The 15,175-nt window shown below is 42.4% G+C and overlaps 1 protein-coding gene across 3 annotated transcripts in view; it reads left to right on the forward strand.

The window, feature by feature from the left end:
* LOC122863211 overlaps positions 1-15,175 on the forward strand; it is a 62,738-nt gene that overhangs the window by 26,804 nt on the left and 20,759 nt on the right. Inside the window, exons 2-4 of one of the 3 annotated variants that reach the window (XR_006374946.1) lie at positions 2,128-2,834; positions 3,428-3,643; positions 5,237-5,769. The gene's annotated coding sequence lies outside the window, so the exon portion shown is untranslated. Of the gene's footprint in view, positions 1-2,127; positions 2,835-3,427; positions 3,644-5,236; positions 5,770-15,175 lie in introns of those variants that run through there. The other 2 variants (XR_006374949.1, XR_006374947.1) reach the window with 2 other exon arrangements.

Here is a 15,175-nt window from a genome sequence, read left to right on the forward strand (position 1 = left end):
AGACCTGCTTTAAATGTGTCTCCTGCATCTCCCCCAAATTTATGGAAGTGCATTAATAAATTGGTCCAGGGTCCTTTAAATTTAATTGAGAAAAACATTGGCTGTAAGATGGAGAATCGAGTGTTACAAATTGGGTTAATTTAGTCTGACATACCTTTATGTTTCGCTTCAGGTTTTGTGAGTCAGACCACTGTAATGCACAAAGGTTGTAATTATCATCCACCAGCTGTGAATATTCAACCTCTGACTTTTAAATTGAATGCAGAGTAAAATTATTACCCACCTCCTCATACTACTACACTACCAGCTATGGCAAGTGTACTGTATATTAGACCTTACACATAACAGTCACTGTTCATATTAAAGCAGAGCACCATCTGTGCTTGAATAAGCATAATACTATATAATCTCAAATGTCCTCCTTTTGATAAGTGCAGCAGTCGTGTTGAATAGTATTTCTCTTTGCAATATTGCTTCTTCACCTCCTAAGCAGGCCAGCCAGAGGGAAATCAATATCCACAGTTTATACACTCAGGTAGAAATAAGGTGATGTGGTGTTCACTGCTTCCTAAAATGTATTTGTTATTGTCAAATTGGGGGCTGAGAGCCAGTTGTGTCCAAAAAGCAATATTTACCTGCAAAGAAATGATTGTTTTCTATAATAGTCATCAATTTTAAGGGCTAGGTTAAAGTTTTAGACACATTTGTCTTTGTGATATTATTAATTTGCAGCTCTAGGCGAAGTCATGTCTAGAAAATCAATACAGAGCATACAGGTTACAATTAGGTGGAAATTAATCAGCGTTACAGGCTTGTTCACCCTGTAAATAATCAAGGGACAAATCCTGCTACCGCTTGGAAACCAAACAAGAGTAAAACACCAGAGTCTGGTGCAATTCGAGGATCAATCAAAAGGCTTTTATGGAAATGGTTGGAAAAGAGAGAGATTCTGAAATCGAACTGTGATGAATACACTAGTGGAGGAGAGAGTGTGGAAATCAATAGCAGATGATTCATTTCTGGTGGCGTAATGGAGTCCCCCAGGAAGTCTGAGCCATTTCCAACACTCTGTGTGTGTGTGTGTGTGTGTGTGTGTGTGTGTGTGTGTGTGTGTGTGTGTGTGTGTGTGTGTGTGTGTGTGTGTGTGTGTGTGTGTGTGTTCATGTATGAGTGGCAGGGTATGTGCACGGAGATGTCTGTGTGCACTTCTGTTTTTGTGTATGATATGCACTTGTATATTTTGTCTATTTGTGTGTTTGGAATTGGGCATTGCTGCATGTGTGTAACCCTTAACAATATCAAGAAAAACACATCTATACACTGAATAGATGCTCCCAACAAAAGATTTATTGAGTGCAGTTATGACGTTTCGACATGTACACGTTACAACAAAAACATGTCCATTACATATCAATCAGTATGATGCAATCAACTACTCCCAAACAATCAAGCAATCCCTAAAGACAAGCTCTTCAGAATATAGTGACATATATAATGGACAAAATAAATCAATTTTTGGAAAAGAAGTTAACAATAAAATGCAAAAAATTAACAAACATTGTCGAGATGTGGACTCCAGTCACATGACTTGAGTGCCAGACTCAAGTTGCAAATCCGATGACTTTAGACTCAACTTGACAAAATCAAAAAAGACTTGCACCTTGTTTTTAACACCAATAACTTATGACTTCCCTACAACTTTAGCCTTTTGACTTAGAATGACTTGATATCCTCCCAAGCCCAATCTTAAAAATTATGTTATATAAAAGTGTGCAGCCAATCAACTCTTGATTTTCCTGACAATAGATATACTTTGAATCAATGTAAGGTAAAGTCAAATAATTTCTGTCACTGGTTTCTGCATGCTTAGGCGTAATAATTCTCATACCATTCTGCCATTCACTCTTCTCAAGCATGCTCACTTATATTTCCTGCTGTCATTATCCGGGCTGTCAAATCGGAATGTCAGCTGTTCCATCAGCTAGTCTCATCTATCCAATAGCACAGTGACACACCTTCATTGTCAACCAATCATCCTACTAACGTCTGTCTCATATGATTTTCTCTCTGCTTTCAGTACGTTCATTTAACAGTTGTGCGTCCCTCCACCTCCCTATCTCTGCCCAGTCTTCGCAGATCCATCAGCTCATCATTCCATCAAACTTCTTCAGCCATCAGCCTCAGCAGAGTCATCAGCCACCACCACCAGTGTCTGGACTCCACGGGGGGATTTATTCTGCCGCTGCTCAGGACAGACGCCCTCCACCACGAAAATCTCCCCGCGGGGTCTAAGCGCCAGACTGTCAAGATTAACATCTTACATCATCTGTTTAAAAAAACACTATCTTTACTCATTCACTTGTCTCTCCTGATTGAAATTAACTTTGATGGCATAAATTACCTGCAAAATGGCTGTTTAAAGTGTTTTCTGAAAGCCAGTGTCTGTACTCAGCCACCGATTGTTTGAAACATGACTCTGTAACATCATTCTTATATTTCAGGTGGACTGCGTGTTTTTGTAGTTCAACAGGAACATATGAGTGGCGACTTTTTCCTAGTGAAACCATTTAGTTGCTTATCCTCAATTTCAGTTGTCAGAATCTCCCATGTAGTTAAACTTCATATCATGTCAACATTTTAAGTTGATCAACTTAATAGTTCTGAATCAGAGATAGTTAATTGTGAAAATAAGGTGTGCCAAGCAAGTTAGTAGGCTAAAGCTGTTCAGTGTGTCAGACACATATATAATCAACATTTCATACCTTCTGCTGCTCATCCCATTTTTAGGTTTTGCTATCTTACTCCAACCCTATCTACAGGAACAATATACAAAGGTACATCTGATCATTTTGCTTTTAAATGTTAAAAATATTTATTTGAAAGTAATACATTTCATTCATTCATTACTTCTGTACATTTACAATGCTACTTGTTACTCTGTTTAGAAATGTAAAATAAATTGGCTTGTAGTAGCATCTGTGCCTTTTCCCATCATAGTCACCCCTCCTCCCAAAACACCACTGTTGCCAGAAATCTTCATCTTTTCAACTTGCTTTCATTGAATCGATAAGTTCAAAAGGTAAAGATGTTAATTGTAAAGCTTTGAAAACCAGACTTTTCAGGGAAACTGCTGCATCATAGCTCAGGCAAGTGTTGAGAGGTAATCTTTAGGTCAGGCTACAGACCGGAGGGCTTCACAGGGCCAAAGACAAATAGAGAGGGGAATAGTAGATCTGTTCATTCTCCAGAGATTCATTGTTGCTGCCATGCCATATTTATCTCCACTCTGGGGCTTGTCGGCCAACTATTCTGCAAAGCATTAATTATACACTGTATTGTGGATGCTCTTTGTCTCGGTCGCTTTCTGTCTTACCCCTTCCTGCTCTCTGTTCCTGTCTTTCACTCCTCCTCCCCCTCTTCCTCCCAGTCTCCACGTCTCTGCAGGCTTGTGTGAGTGTCGGATGTGGTGTCACTTCTTTCCTGGTGGGCTTGAGCTGTGGAATTTAACAGCTTGGCTTCCCAACTTCATTTCTATCAAAGTAAAATGAGGCCAGCCTCCCAGGATATCTTCAAAAAATGAGACTGCGGTGGAATTGTGACGGCCCACTACAGTAGGGGTGTACAGCACTGGTGAAAATTTCAGGTGAGACATGTCTGTTTCTTTAAACACCTGAGGTTGCTAGTGTGACTTTGTTTGCTTTTTTGAAAATCACTGTGAAACAAGTAAATAGTGGCCTTTACTTATCTGAACTGCAGAAGAAGCAGCAGTCTGCTGCACCAGCTGTTTGTGCGTTCAAAGCAAACACTTATTAAACATTATTTACATTACAACTAAGCTGCAAGTGGAGATTTCCACATCATTAAATTAAAAGAGGTTGCACTACACAAGCTTTCTTACATAGAGGTTAGTTGTTCTTGTAAATCTTTAAACCCAGTAACTGCCAGGTGGAACTGTTATGTAGCTGACTAAATTAAGTGACAAAGCTAACATTAGCTTGCTAATATATAACCCATTTAGATTGAAGAGTAAAAGAGGGAATGGGATATGGTTAACATATCTCACCTGATATTTGATCAAAATGCTGTTTAACAATGATGTAAACTGGGAAGATTTTAAATTACACCTCACAGTAATAATAGAGTATGACATACCTCAAATTACAAAACATTATGCCAAATTATTGAATGACCAAATGATGTCGGTCAGTTTAGCATAATTGGATATTTCCCATTATAAATTGCATAAATACTACAAATTTCTCTATGTATGCACTTTCATGATATTCATGTAGAGAGTAAAGTCAGTTAAGTTAATATATTGATTGGCCTACTAAAACTGAGATGTTATTTCTTTAAAGGCTGAGACATGCTTCTTTAGGCTGCATGTAGACCAACGTGCATGGGGTCATTTAGAGATGTTTGCATGGTTGTTTCTACTTGCACGAACAACTTGTACACCCTTCATGTTTTCTTCTCAGTTTAAAACCCACCTCCCAACAGGAGTTGGATCAACCAATCTGCCTGCTTGATCGCAGGTCTGTATGGTACTTAGTTGAAGGAAGTTTGGAAGGTGTGTGTGTCGGTGCCTCTGAGACCCATTAACACCCTTCCGTGCATAGGATCGCAGAGATGTTTACATGTATCTTCACCAAACATAATTCCAGTTTAATTAGATTTACAACAACCTGTGCCGCTTCACAATATCATCCTCACTTGTCGTCATTGTCCTAGCCATTTTTCTGTTGCTGTTTTCATGGATGTAACAATTTTTGGGGCCCTGGCACAGGAAGATGACGTCCCAATTTGTAATCCCACCTACATAGCTCGGATTGGTTGATTTTTTCCCCAACAGGGTGAAACAGCTGTCCATGAGCACAACACAGACCAGTTATAATTGCTAAACAAATCTGAGATTTGGGCTATATTGCTGGTAATGATTCCTCTGTGTTTACCTTATGCCTTGAATATGATAAATTCACAGCACTAATTTAATCAGTACAACAGAGTTATACTCACCACTGTGCTGTTATCAGTTTCTCTTTTTAACAGTAATATTGTTTTCATTCACTCATTCCAGTATATACTTTCAGTCAACACTTCTGTGGAGGTGGGCATGGTTAGCAGTCAGCTGCAAAGAGGGAGAGGTGGTGGAGTGGCTCACGTGTACAGTGCCAGGGAGAGCTAATTGTCCCAGCTGGGACTCTGTGACTAATTATGCTTTCCCCTTTATATGCAGTAGCGTGCTGGACCTGCGGACGCCACACACACATACGGACTAGACATGCAGAGAGGCTGTGAAACTTTGTTTTGTATGGATTGCTATTAGAAGGAGAGACACCTGTACCAGCGCAACAAGCTGAGCAAGCCAGAGACACAGGTTTGATTGATCTTGTGTTTATTGTGAAAGATTGTGTGTGTGAGCAGTCATGTCAATGAAATACGTTATCTGTCATTAGCCAAAAAGATGACCCATGTGTGGGGAGAAGGCTGCCAAACAGTTAAATGATACTGTGTCATGGAGAATAGGGGTCATCGCAGATGATGTTAAAAACACAATGATTGAGCACATTAAAAATAGATACTATTTTCCATCCAGCTAGACTAGACTACCGATGTGGTTTATGACAGATATGAATATGATGCTACATCTCAGGAAGACTTTTGACGTGCAAGACAAGATCAATGCAATGCTGAAAAGTGTTAGAGTGATATGCAACACTTTGTCACTTTTTAAATCAACGGTTGATGGGTGGTGACCTTTGATTAAACATGAATTAAACCCCGCCTTGACCCTCCCTCCCTCCGGAAGTGGTTGGCGCTATGCGTGGACCAATGAGCGTGAAGCAGGCGTGGTTAGCAGAAGCCAATGAGCGTGAAGCAGGCGTGGTTAGCAAATTAGAAATTAGGTGTACACCATGACAATTTGTAAATGTGATTTGTAAATGCAATTTGTAAACTGTTTCAGATGCCGCCTTTGAAAGGCTCTTATTCTGTGTTGTGCAGTCCAGCTGGGCCGTTATAGCCAATGGTCAGCTAGAACTTATCGTGGAAGTGATCCAGAACCCTAGGGGCGGTGGGAAACGAATTCTGGGGAAAATGCTAGACTGTGAAATCATTTTTTTTAAAAAGATGTTTTCTGTACATCGTCCAGAACAGAGCGAATCAGCTATGTTTTGCCATCTGTCTGGCTCATCTGTTACAACCCGATATCAGCGATAGAGAAGACCTTGAAAGCGGTAGGCAGATTCAATTCAAATGAAGTAGGGTTAGAACATTAGACCACTGTATCCTTTAGTGACATCCCAAAATTTGAAAGGGTGGACTGTAAAATTGTATATTACAGAATCAAGGATGACAGGGCTGTTTACAGGATGTTTCCATCATGGCTGTTCAATATGCTATCAAGTGCACAACAAAGAATTTGTGGCTGCAGGTCCAAAAAGTTATGCTTACCAAACTCGAAACAAGGTTGTTTTACGCTTAAAAAGGCATTACGCAGACACACCAATGCTGTGAAAGGGTCAACTTTGATAGCGTCAAAGACCTGGTTCAGGATTATGTGTGGTAGTTTAGGTGTTATCACTTCCTGGTTTATTTTGTAGTATTCTCCTTCCCTTGTGTGTCTTGTGTTTTGACTTCCTGTCTTTGTTTTCCCTCGAGTTTTGATTGTTGGTCCTCCCTTGATTGTTTGCACCTGTGTCTCGTTGTCTCACCTCCCTTAGGGTATTTAGTCTGGGTCTTTTCTTTGTTCAGTGTTGGATCATTGTTGTACACATGGTGTTGTTCCTGCCGAGTATTGACCGTAAGTTTGTGTTGGATTCTTTGTTCTCCCGTAGACCTTGTTTGGATTTTGGATTTTGCCTGCTCCCTTGTGAACTGTGTTTTCCACCTTGGACTCACTCCCCTGCTTTCACCTCTGCCTGTTCATGCCTGCATTCCACCCCACAATAAACACGGTAGTCATCCGGTTACTTTACCCTGAGACCGCTTCCTCGTCATCTGCTTTTCGGTCCACATACCTCTATACAGCACAGAATGATCCAACCAAACATGGACTCAGCAGGTAATAATCCGGAAGTAGCACCCTACCACTTAGCGCTAGCTAACCGAGAGATTCTGCTAGGCCAGCATGAACAATTACTCCGGGCTCTGACAGACAGCAAACAGGCCATGGTTTCCCAAATCACACAGCTAACCCAGCAGGTCTCCCGACTCACCACCCAGCTCTCAACAGCTGGCACCACCTCGCCTACAGATCCCGGTCATTCTCCACTACCCACACGGATCACTTCTGCTACTAGCCCTGATCGACTCGGGAGCGGAGGACTCTTTGCTGGATGGCAGCCGCCGCAATCACTTCCTGTTTCTGCTGGTTGGCAGCAGCCATCACTCCCTGTCGCCGCTGGATGGCAGCAGCCATCACTCCCTGTCGCCGCTGGATCGCAGCCGCACCCTGTCCTTGCCGCCGCTGGATCGCAGCTGCACCTTGTCCTCGCCGCCGCTGGATCGCAGCCACCAACGCTCAAAGCCTCTGCCCGGTCGTCGCAGCCAGCGCTCACTGCCTCTGCCCGGCCGCTGCATCCTCAGGCGCCATCATCACGCCCTACTGGAACACAGCAGACAGCAACCCCTGCCTGGTTGCAACTGCTCCCCGCTCCCGTACTCCCTGCTGGATCACAGTCAACTTCTTTCCCGGCTGGATAGCAGCAGTTCCCTGAACTCTCTGCTGGATCGCAGCTGACGTCCTGCCGTCGCCGGCTCCACGCCCTGGTGTCCAGTCGCCAGCTCCCCACTCTGACGTCTCGTTGCCAGTCCCTGGCCCCGCTCTTGGTCCCTGAGCGGATGGGCAGGCCTCCAGAAAGGGTCAGTCCTCGCCAACGGCCTCCAAAGACTCTCGGTCTTCGCCGCCGGCCTCCCGGAGGGTTCAGCGTCCGCCGCCAGCCTCCTGTGACTCTCAGTGTTCGCCGCCGGTCTTCTGTCTGGCCTTCGGATGGTGTCAGTCTCCATCACAGACTTCAGGAGATCAGCTCCGAGGCCCCCAGCTCCGCACCTGTCCAGCCCCCGGGCCGTCCGCCCGAGGTCCCCAGCTCCACACCTGTCCAGCCCAGATTTCAGATTAATATATTGGCTCAACAAATGTTTCCTGGACGAAAAGCTTTTTTACTAGAAGGTTTTGAAGGCACTAGCAAAGATCCTCACGGGTATTTAATCATTGATCTCACACCCAGCTGCGCAGAACAATACAGAATAAGGACGGGAATACTCCCCCATCAGTGGCCCATCATCTATCTACCTAAACCCAAGTCTTGATCCAGCATGTCAGTGCGTTTAAAAAGAAACGCGCCTTTACTACGAGTTTTATGTCACGCCACACCACGGAAACGTAAAGATATTCTCAACCATTGTTCATCTGACTTTCTTCAGTCTCTGTGCGAGTTCTCAAACTTTTTAAAAGGACACATTCCCCCGACCTCGGCTCAATATAAAAAACTCAGAAAACAATTGGCCAATTAAAAAAACAGTCTTGAGGTTTTCTTTTACCTTTGCTGTCAGAGGTGGTGTCGATGTTTGGAGAGCTGCTTGGAGGGCTTATTAGAAGATAAATCATGAGTCAAAAGATGTTTTTGATTTTGCCTCAACAGGTAAACCGTCTGAGTCAGTCGGTAGCTTCTGCTCCCAACACCGGGGAAATGATGAGACGTACAGCCAAAAATGATTTGGATGTAAAAATGAGGAATGTGTTAAATGAAAAAGGTTTGATCGCCCATGAAAAAAAATTAAAATACAACGCTCTGCTGCAAAGATACCTAGATTTGCTCAATCAAGATGAGAAAGAAGACCATCGTATCACTTTGACTCTAACCAAAGAATCTGGGGAGCAAGAAGATCAGCGAGAAGACAAACAAGAAAGCTAGCAAGATGTTGCAAAACCTACCTGCTCGCTACCGTAACAATGCAGAGTATATTAAGAAATTAACCAAGCGTGGATGGGCTCCTTCTGGAGAGTTTGTCCATAAGGGAGAAATTGTGAAAGGCTTACACCTGCTAGACCTGTAAAAAATCCAGAGAATCCAAGGGATGGACGGGATTTCTAAATACTTTACGGGAGCTCAGCATCCCTTCATCCTTGGTGAGTAACCCCCGAGCTCACGAGCAATATCATAAACTTCAAAAGGGAGGACCACGTTGGGATGATTACGATGAGGGGTCCCTCCTAGTGTTGAAGAAGGGGAAAAAACAGACGCCCTTAGCACTGCATTGGGATGATGAGATGCAAACATCACCTCTGCCGTTAAGATCAGGAAAACAAAAAAACAAACATATACCTTTATCCCCTAGCTGGCTTTATTTGAATAAAAAATGAATCAAACTAATTTAACCGTCTCCAGATCCATCTTTATTTATAAGTTGCAACACTCTTTAAACATTTGTAAAGAACAGATGGTGTGGTGAAAAGATCCGGCTCTTTGCAGCCTCATACAACTTTGATATTTTTTCAAAAATTTTGATACCATTTTTCATCACATCATCTTGATACAAAGACAGCACATTTTCAAAAGATTGACCCCAGGATCTGTGGTATAAATAATAAACACAATGCTGACTGCACACCATAGACAGAACGTGCTGAAGCTGTAGTGGTATAAAATAGATTCACAACAGTTTTCTCTGGGGAGCATCCAAAAGAATCAAAAAAAGCTGCCTTTTTTGCCTTCCTCGAAAGTAAGGGCCAACCAGTGCTCTCCTGGTTCGTGTGCAGGGTGTGTGTTGACGAAAGGATTGACGCAGTAAAGGTAACTGATACGCAGCCCACACTCCGCAAAAGGCATCTCCTAGTAAATGACGTAGTAATCCATCCAATTGATGATTGTTCATATTGTCTCAGTAATAGTCCAAGCACCTGTCGTTTGGAATTGATCTTCAAAATAGACTCATAACAAGCATAAACGATGAGAGTGGTAGTATGGGGCAAAGGTTCTCTGAATCTCATTTCCAGTCTTAAACTTCCGTTCGAAACGCACGACAATGAATAAAAACGACTAAAGAGTAACCCTGCTAAAATTCTTCCCAGTTGATGCCTGACAGAGAAATCTTTCAGGTGTCTCCGGCCGTGTCTTTGTAAAATAACCCGGCAGTGAACTGACTTTTTAGCGTATCGTCGCTCTGTAAGGGTGAGTTGCACTGGATTGTGAAATCAACCTATCCCCCAGGATAGCGTTGCATTGGTTAAAAATTGTATTCAGAGGATAATTGAAAGGATGAGACCCACTGCTGTGTAGGCGGGAGGTCTCTTCCTCAGTCTTCTGGCTAAAACCATCATACAGCCAGATCCTTCTTGAGGCCCGTTGTCCGATTGAACCCCTATTCTACTAACTGCATGGCTTATCACCTCCGAGGCAATGTTTTTTGTGGCTGATTTAAGATGAGGCTTAGCAATGGCAAATAATTTTTTCACCAAAGGCGATACAAAACTAAATATTTTAGAAAAAAAATCAAACTGATTCCTCTCCCGTACATAACAGATGCCCCGTAAAAACCAGGGAGAGCACCCCCTACTTGATTTTCATAATAACTCACAAAACTGTGAGGATCGAGCCTCTGATGCATCATTTTTGTCACAGAGGATTTTTTGGAAGGTCTAAAATGGAGTTTCACGATAGTCTTCCCAAAGGTAAAATTTACAGGGTTATTTTGATCTGTCTTTATGTCAGTGTGAATGTTTTCGATGTGTCGCTTGACCACTGGTAGGTAGTAGGGTGGATTAGAATCAGAATCAGAATCAGAAATACTTCATTGATCCCCAAGGGGAAACTCTTTACGCAGTATTAAAATACTTCGTGACGATGTCCCCAAACGTCCCTTGTATAGCGATTGTTCTCAAGAGTGGCGCATAAGCGTCACCAACCAGTTGATATCATACCACATCACTATAAACAATACATGTGATAAAATCCTTCCTTTATATCAGCCAGATAGGTGGCAGACTTTGGATTGAAAAGTTGAGCCCTGCTCCTGAGATTTGGTCTATGCTGTAATGAATCAGATTCAACGTACCTGTTTTTATACATTTTTGAGGTTTCTCAGCCAGTTTTTCCAATGCACCAGCATTTGTTTTTTACCCCTGACAACACGCTTGTCCAGAATTTCTTCCACTTCAAATGCTTTGTCTTTAGCAACCTTGACTTTTTGCAACTCTGCTTCGTAAAACGTGCCTTGGATAGGTTCTGCATCATAATCTTTCAGTTTGTACACAGGGAGTTGGCGAGGTATGCGTTCGGTTACTGTAAACAATTAATCAGTATAACTCTGTTGATAACACTCCTCTCAGTTTGGATATTCTCACCAAATCTCCCTCCTTAAAATTCATCTTTAATTTGTTTTTGTCACGTATGGGAAATGGACCGTACAGGTTTTCAAATACTCGAGAGGCTTTTTACCTGCATGGGGTCATTTTTATACTTCATGATAACTGTTATTGTAGCTGTCAAGTAATTCCTGTAAGATGTCCACGTACGTACAGCTGTTTGTAGCCGTAAAATACCTCCACATTCGCGTTTTCAGTGTAAGGTTAAATGTTTCAATAACAGACGCTTTCAGTTTGCTGGCTGTTGCAAAATTATTAATTCCTTGTTTCTTCATCAATCCCTCAAAGCTCTTGTTAAAGAACTCTTTGCCCGTGTCCATTTGTAACTTTTCAGGGGTCCGGCTTTCTTTTAAAATAGAATCAAAGGCCATAGAGACCTCGACTCCTGTTTTTCTCTTTAAGGCTCTGGCATAAGCCCGTTTTGAAAATACATGGATTATATGACACGTTTTTCAGCCATGTTTCCTCTCTTGGGTTTTTTGAAAAACAACGAGACACAAGCTTCTTTAAATCGTTTTACTGACTATAAACACACAGTATTTCTCAAAGTACTCAAGGTTAACTTCAACACATTGATTCTTCTAAATATCATTGTGCAATGTTCTGAATTCATTCCAGGTATTCAGATACATGTTGTTTAGTACACAATAACTCACAACGTCTACAAGTGTAAAGCGTAAACAGATGAGACATTTTCATCTCTTTTATGATTTTACAAAAGGTATCAAACACTGAGCATTTATTTACTGCAAGAAATGTGCCACTTGCAATCTGATCCCAATTTTTAATGTCCAAAATCTTTTCTAGTCTAGCAACTTCATCTAAAAAAAAAAAACATTGTTATCCACAACATGGGTGACTCTGTTTTTAATCACGTGATCTAAAACACTGATTAACAATTACACATTCCTCTATATAAGTCACAAGTTTTCTGCATTAATTACCCATTTTTCATCCCATCACTCAATTCCCTTCCTAAAGTCTGCAACATAGTTCATCAGCTCAATCTTTTTCTTGTCTTGTCCGATCAGTGCGTCCTACATCTTCTCCATTTTCTCTCCGATGCGTCTTGTCATTTTGAGGTTATGAAGAAAGGCCTCGGAAGCGCCGTGGACTCTGTATGCAGACACGTGGATATGGTGTGCCTGAAGCACCCGTTGGATGGCTCTGATAAAACAATCCATCCAAAGCCATTTCGTCAACTCATTGTGGTGCCGTTGGAAGAAATAATCCTGCATCTCAAACAGACATTCGTGTTGTAGCTGACTCGGGTGATCAATTTGATAGCCGTTACAGATTTTAGATCTGTATGTGGTCAGAACCTTGCTCAACAGGCAAACCACCATACAGAAATAGGTCAGAGAGCACCCGTCAGGTTCATCCTTTCTTGGGAGAGGGGGTGGTGAGGCGCTTGGAGCTAAGGATACCGAAGAAGAAGAAGAAGAAGAAGAAGAAGAAGAGGGCCAGTCGGGGGAGGGAGATGGTGTAGGAGGAGGTAGAATCCAGTCAGGAGTCCCTGGTGGTGAAGGTGGAGGTGTTGAATTGAGGGTAGGGCTCCCGATGTGCAGTGGTGCTGCTTCAGGAACCGTATCAAGCCTGCTGGCTCCAAGACGAGGGTGGGAATGCGGTAGATTCTTGATGTGTAGCAAAACAGGTTGGTCGTATCCTAAGAGGGGTCTGTGATGTAGAGATCTCGGCCTCCAACGGTGCTGCTGCTGCAGAGGTCGCGATGGTATCCAGGCTCCCGGGGAGCGTGATACAAGGGTGAGACATGGCTTTTCTGAGAATTGCAGATGATTCTGTGTTTTCTGGTTGTGGTAGAAGAGGAAGAGACATGCTTTTTCTCAGTGTGTGTGTGTGTGTGTGTGTGTGTGTGTGTGTGTGTGAGAGAGAGAGTCTGAAGTTACCGGGGTACCCGTTTTAAGCGGAATGAATTACAGGGCGGAGTCGGAGGAGGAGTTGGTGGTGGTGTCTTCTGTAAACAGAGTCTTTTTCATCATCAGAATGTTCTCAACATCTCGATGACTTCTTAGGAAGAGATCCTTCAGTTTTTCTGCTTTTTCAACCATCATTTTCACCCACACCTTGATGGGCAGCCGTAATGACATCTGGAACACTCCGCATTCGGTATTGAAATATTCCAAGACGAATTTGTCCGAGTGTTCGTCCACATGAAGGCTCGAAGGGTAGAACCATTTGCCGGAACCCAAGCTTTTCGTCTCCGAAATTCTGCATGTTACAATTTAAAAGTCTGGGTCTAAAAGGCCAGGGCCATTTTTATTCCCAGTCCAGCTGGGGCTGACAACAGTAAACAGTCAACAACCTCCAGCGTGAACTGTCCGTAGCTGATGAGACTGAGACAAGGATCCAACAAAGACTGAACTGAAACACAGGATTCAAATACTAACTGAAGGGGATAAGGTGCAGGTGGAGAGAACAGACAGGGAGCCTATTGGCTGGGGGAAACACAGGGAGCAGGCAGGGCTGACGACGCTGATACAGGGCAGGTGTGGAGGGAAAAGCAGACTGGGGAGGAGCACAGTAACAAAGGAGGGACAAGTGTAACAAATAAGTACAGGCAGAAAATCAAAACAGGAAGTAAAGCTACAAGACACATGAGGGAGAACTCTCTTACCAAAATAAAACAGTAAATAACTAAACACAAACCCAAAACCATGACATTGGCAAGATGTATTAATTTGTGGAAACACAGGAGACCACTAAGTGGATGAAAACTTTAACATTAACCAGTCAAATCAACTTAATGCACCGTTCAGCAGGTGGGAGCTTGTTAAGAAGCACAAAGGAAAATTCAATATCAAGCCATTCAATATTGTTCGAATATTGATTGGAGATCCTAATTCTGACCTCTGTCTTTTTAATTACTCTTATGCTACAGCATCAACCCCAGTATCACCAAGTAAAGTTTCACTTGGTGGTTCAAATGACCAAGGGAAAAGCTGTGCTGGAAGGGGAAGGGGCAGTCAATAATCGTGTCCTCACTAAGACCAAGAAAGTGGATCACATCACCCCATTTCTGAGGTCTTTACACTGGCTTCCTGCCTGTCAAAGAATTGATTTCAAAATACTGCTGTGTGTGTGTATATATATATATATGCACACATATTTGGCATTCCAACTACTACTTTTTGTCTTATTACAAGCTATGATCAATTTACTGATTAGACATGTACATATTAACTTTTCGCATCATTAACACAACTTCCCATTTTTCTTATATTGTTAAGTAAAAATCCCAAATCAATTAGTGTACACTCAATTTTGCATTACAAACTCAGTTCTTTTGTTCCTTTGTTGCCTTGTATGAGTCCTTGATTAAATCCAGAGATCATTCCTAAGCCTGGAATACTGGCCCTTAGGTCGGTCCAAGGTCGGTGCCATGCCCATCCTGTCATATTGGCCATATGTCACAAAACTTTTCATTAGTGTCCTCCATAAGTCCCTGCAGACGTGTTTCTTATGGTCAAAGGAAGGTTAAGGAAAGTCCATTCAGTTCTCTGTGGAGGGAGGGAAATTCCCCTTATTCACCCTACAGGTAATTCCATCCCTCATTGTTTTTTTAATTAAGGCCTTTATTAGGGTTTTATTTGTTCGTGCTGGCCACAAATTTACTGTAGAAGCAGATGCTAAAATTTCATATCTCCTTACACTGAGATTTCGACTGTGAGATGCAGCAGACATTCTATATATTGTAATATTGCTGCATTGAAGTCTCATTCACTGTGCCAGATGCCTTCTGTTCTTGTTTATGAGTGCTGAAATTGGGGTTTAAATAGCTCTCTGTGCCCA

Source organism: Siniperca chuatsi, linkage group LG16 (assembly GCF_020085105.1).
Source record: "Siniperca chuatsi isolate FFG_IHB_CAS linkage group LG16, ASM2008510v1, whole genome shotgun sequence".
In the NCBI taxonomy this organism is placed as follows: Eukaryota; Metazoa; Chordata; class Actinopteri; order Centrarchiformes; family Sinipercidae; genus Siniperca; species Siniperca chuatsi.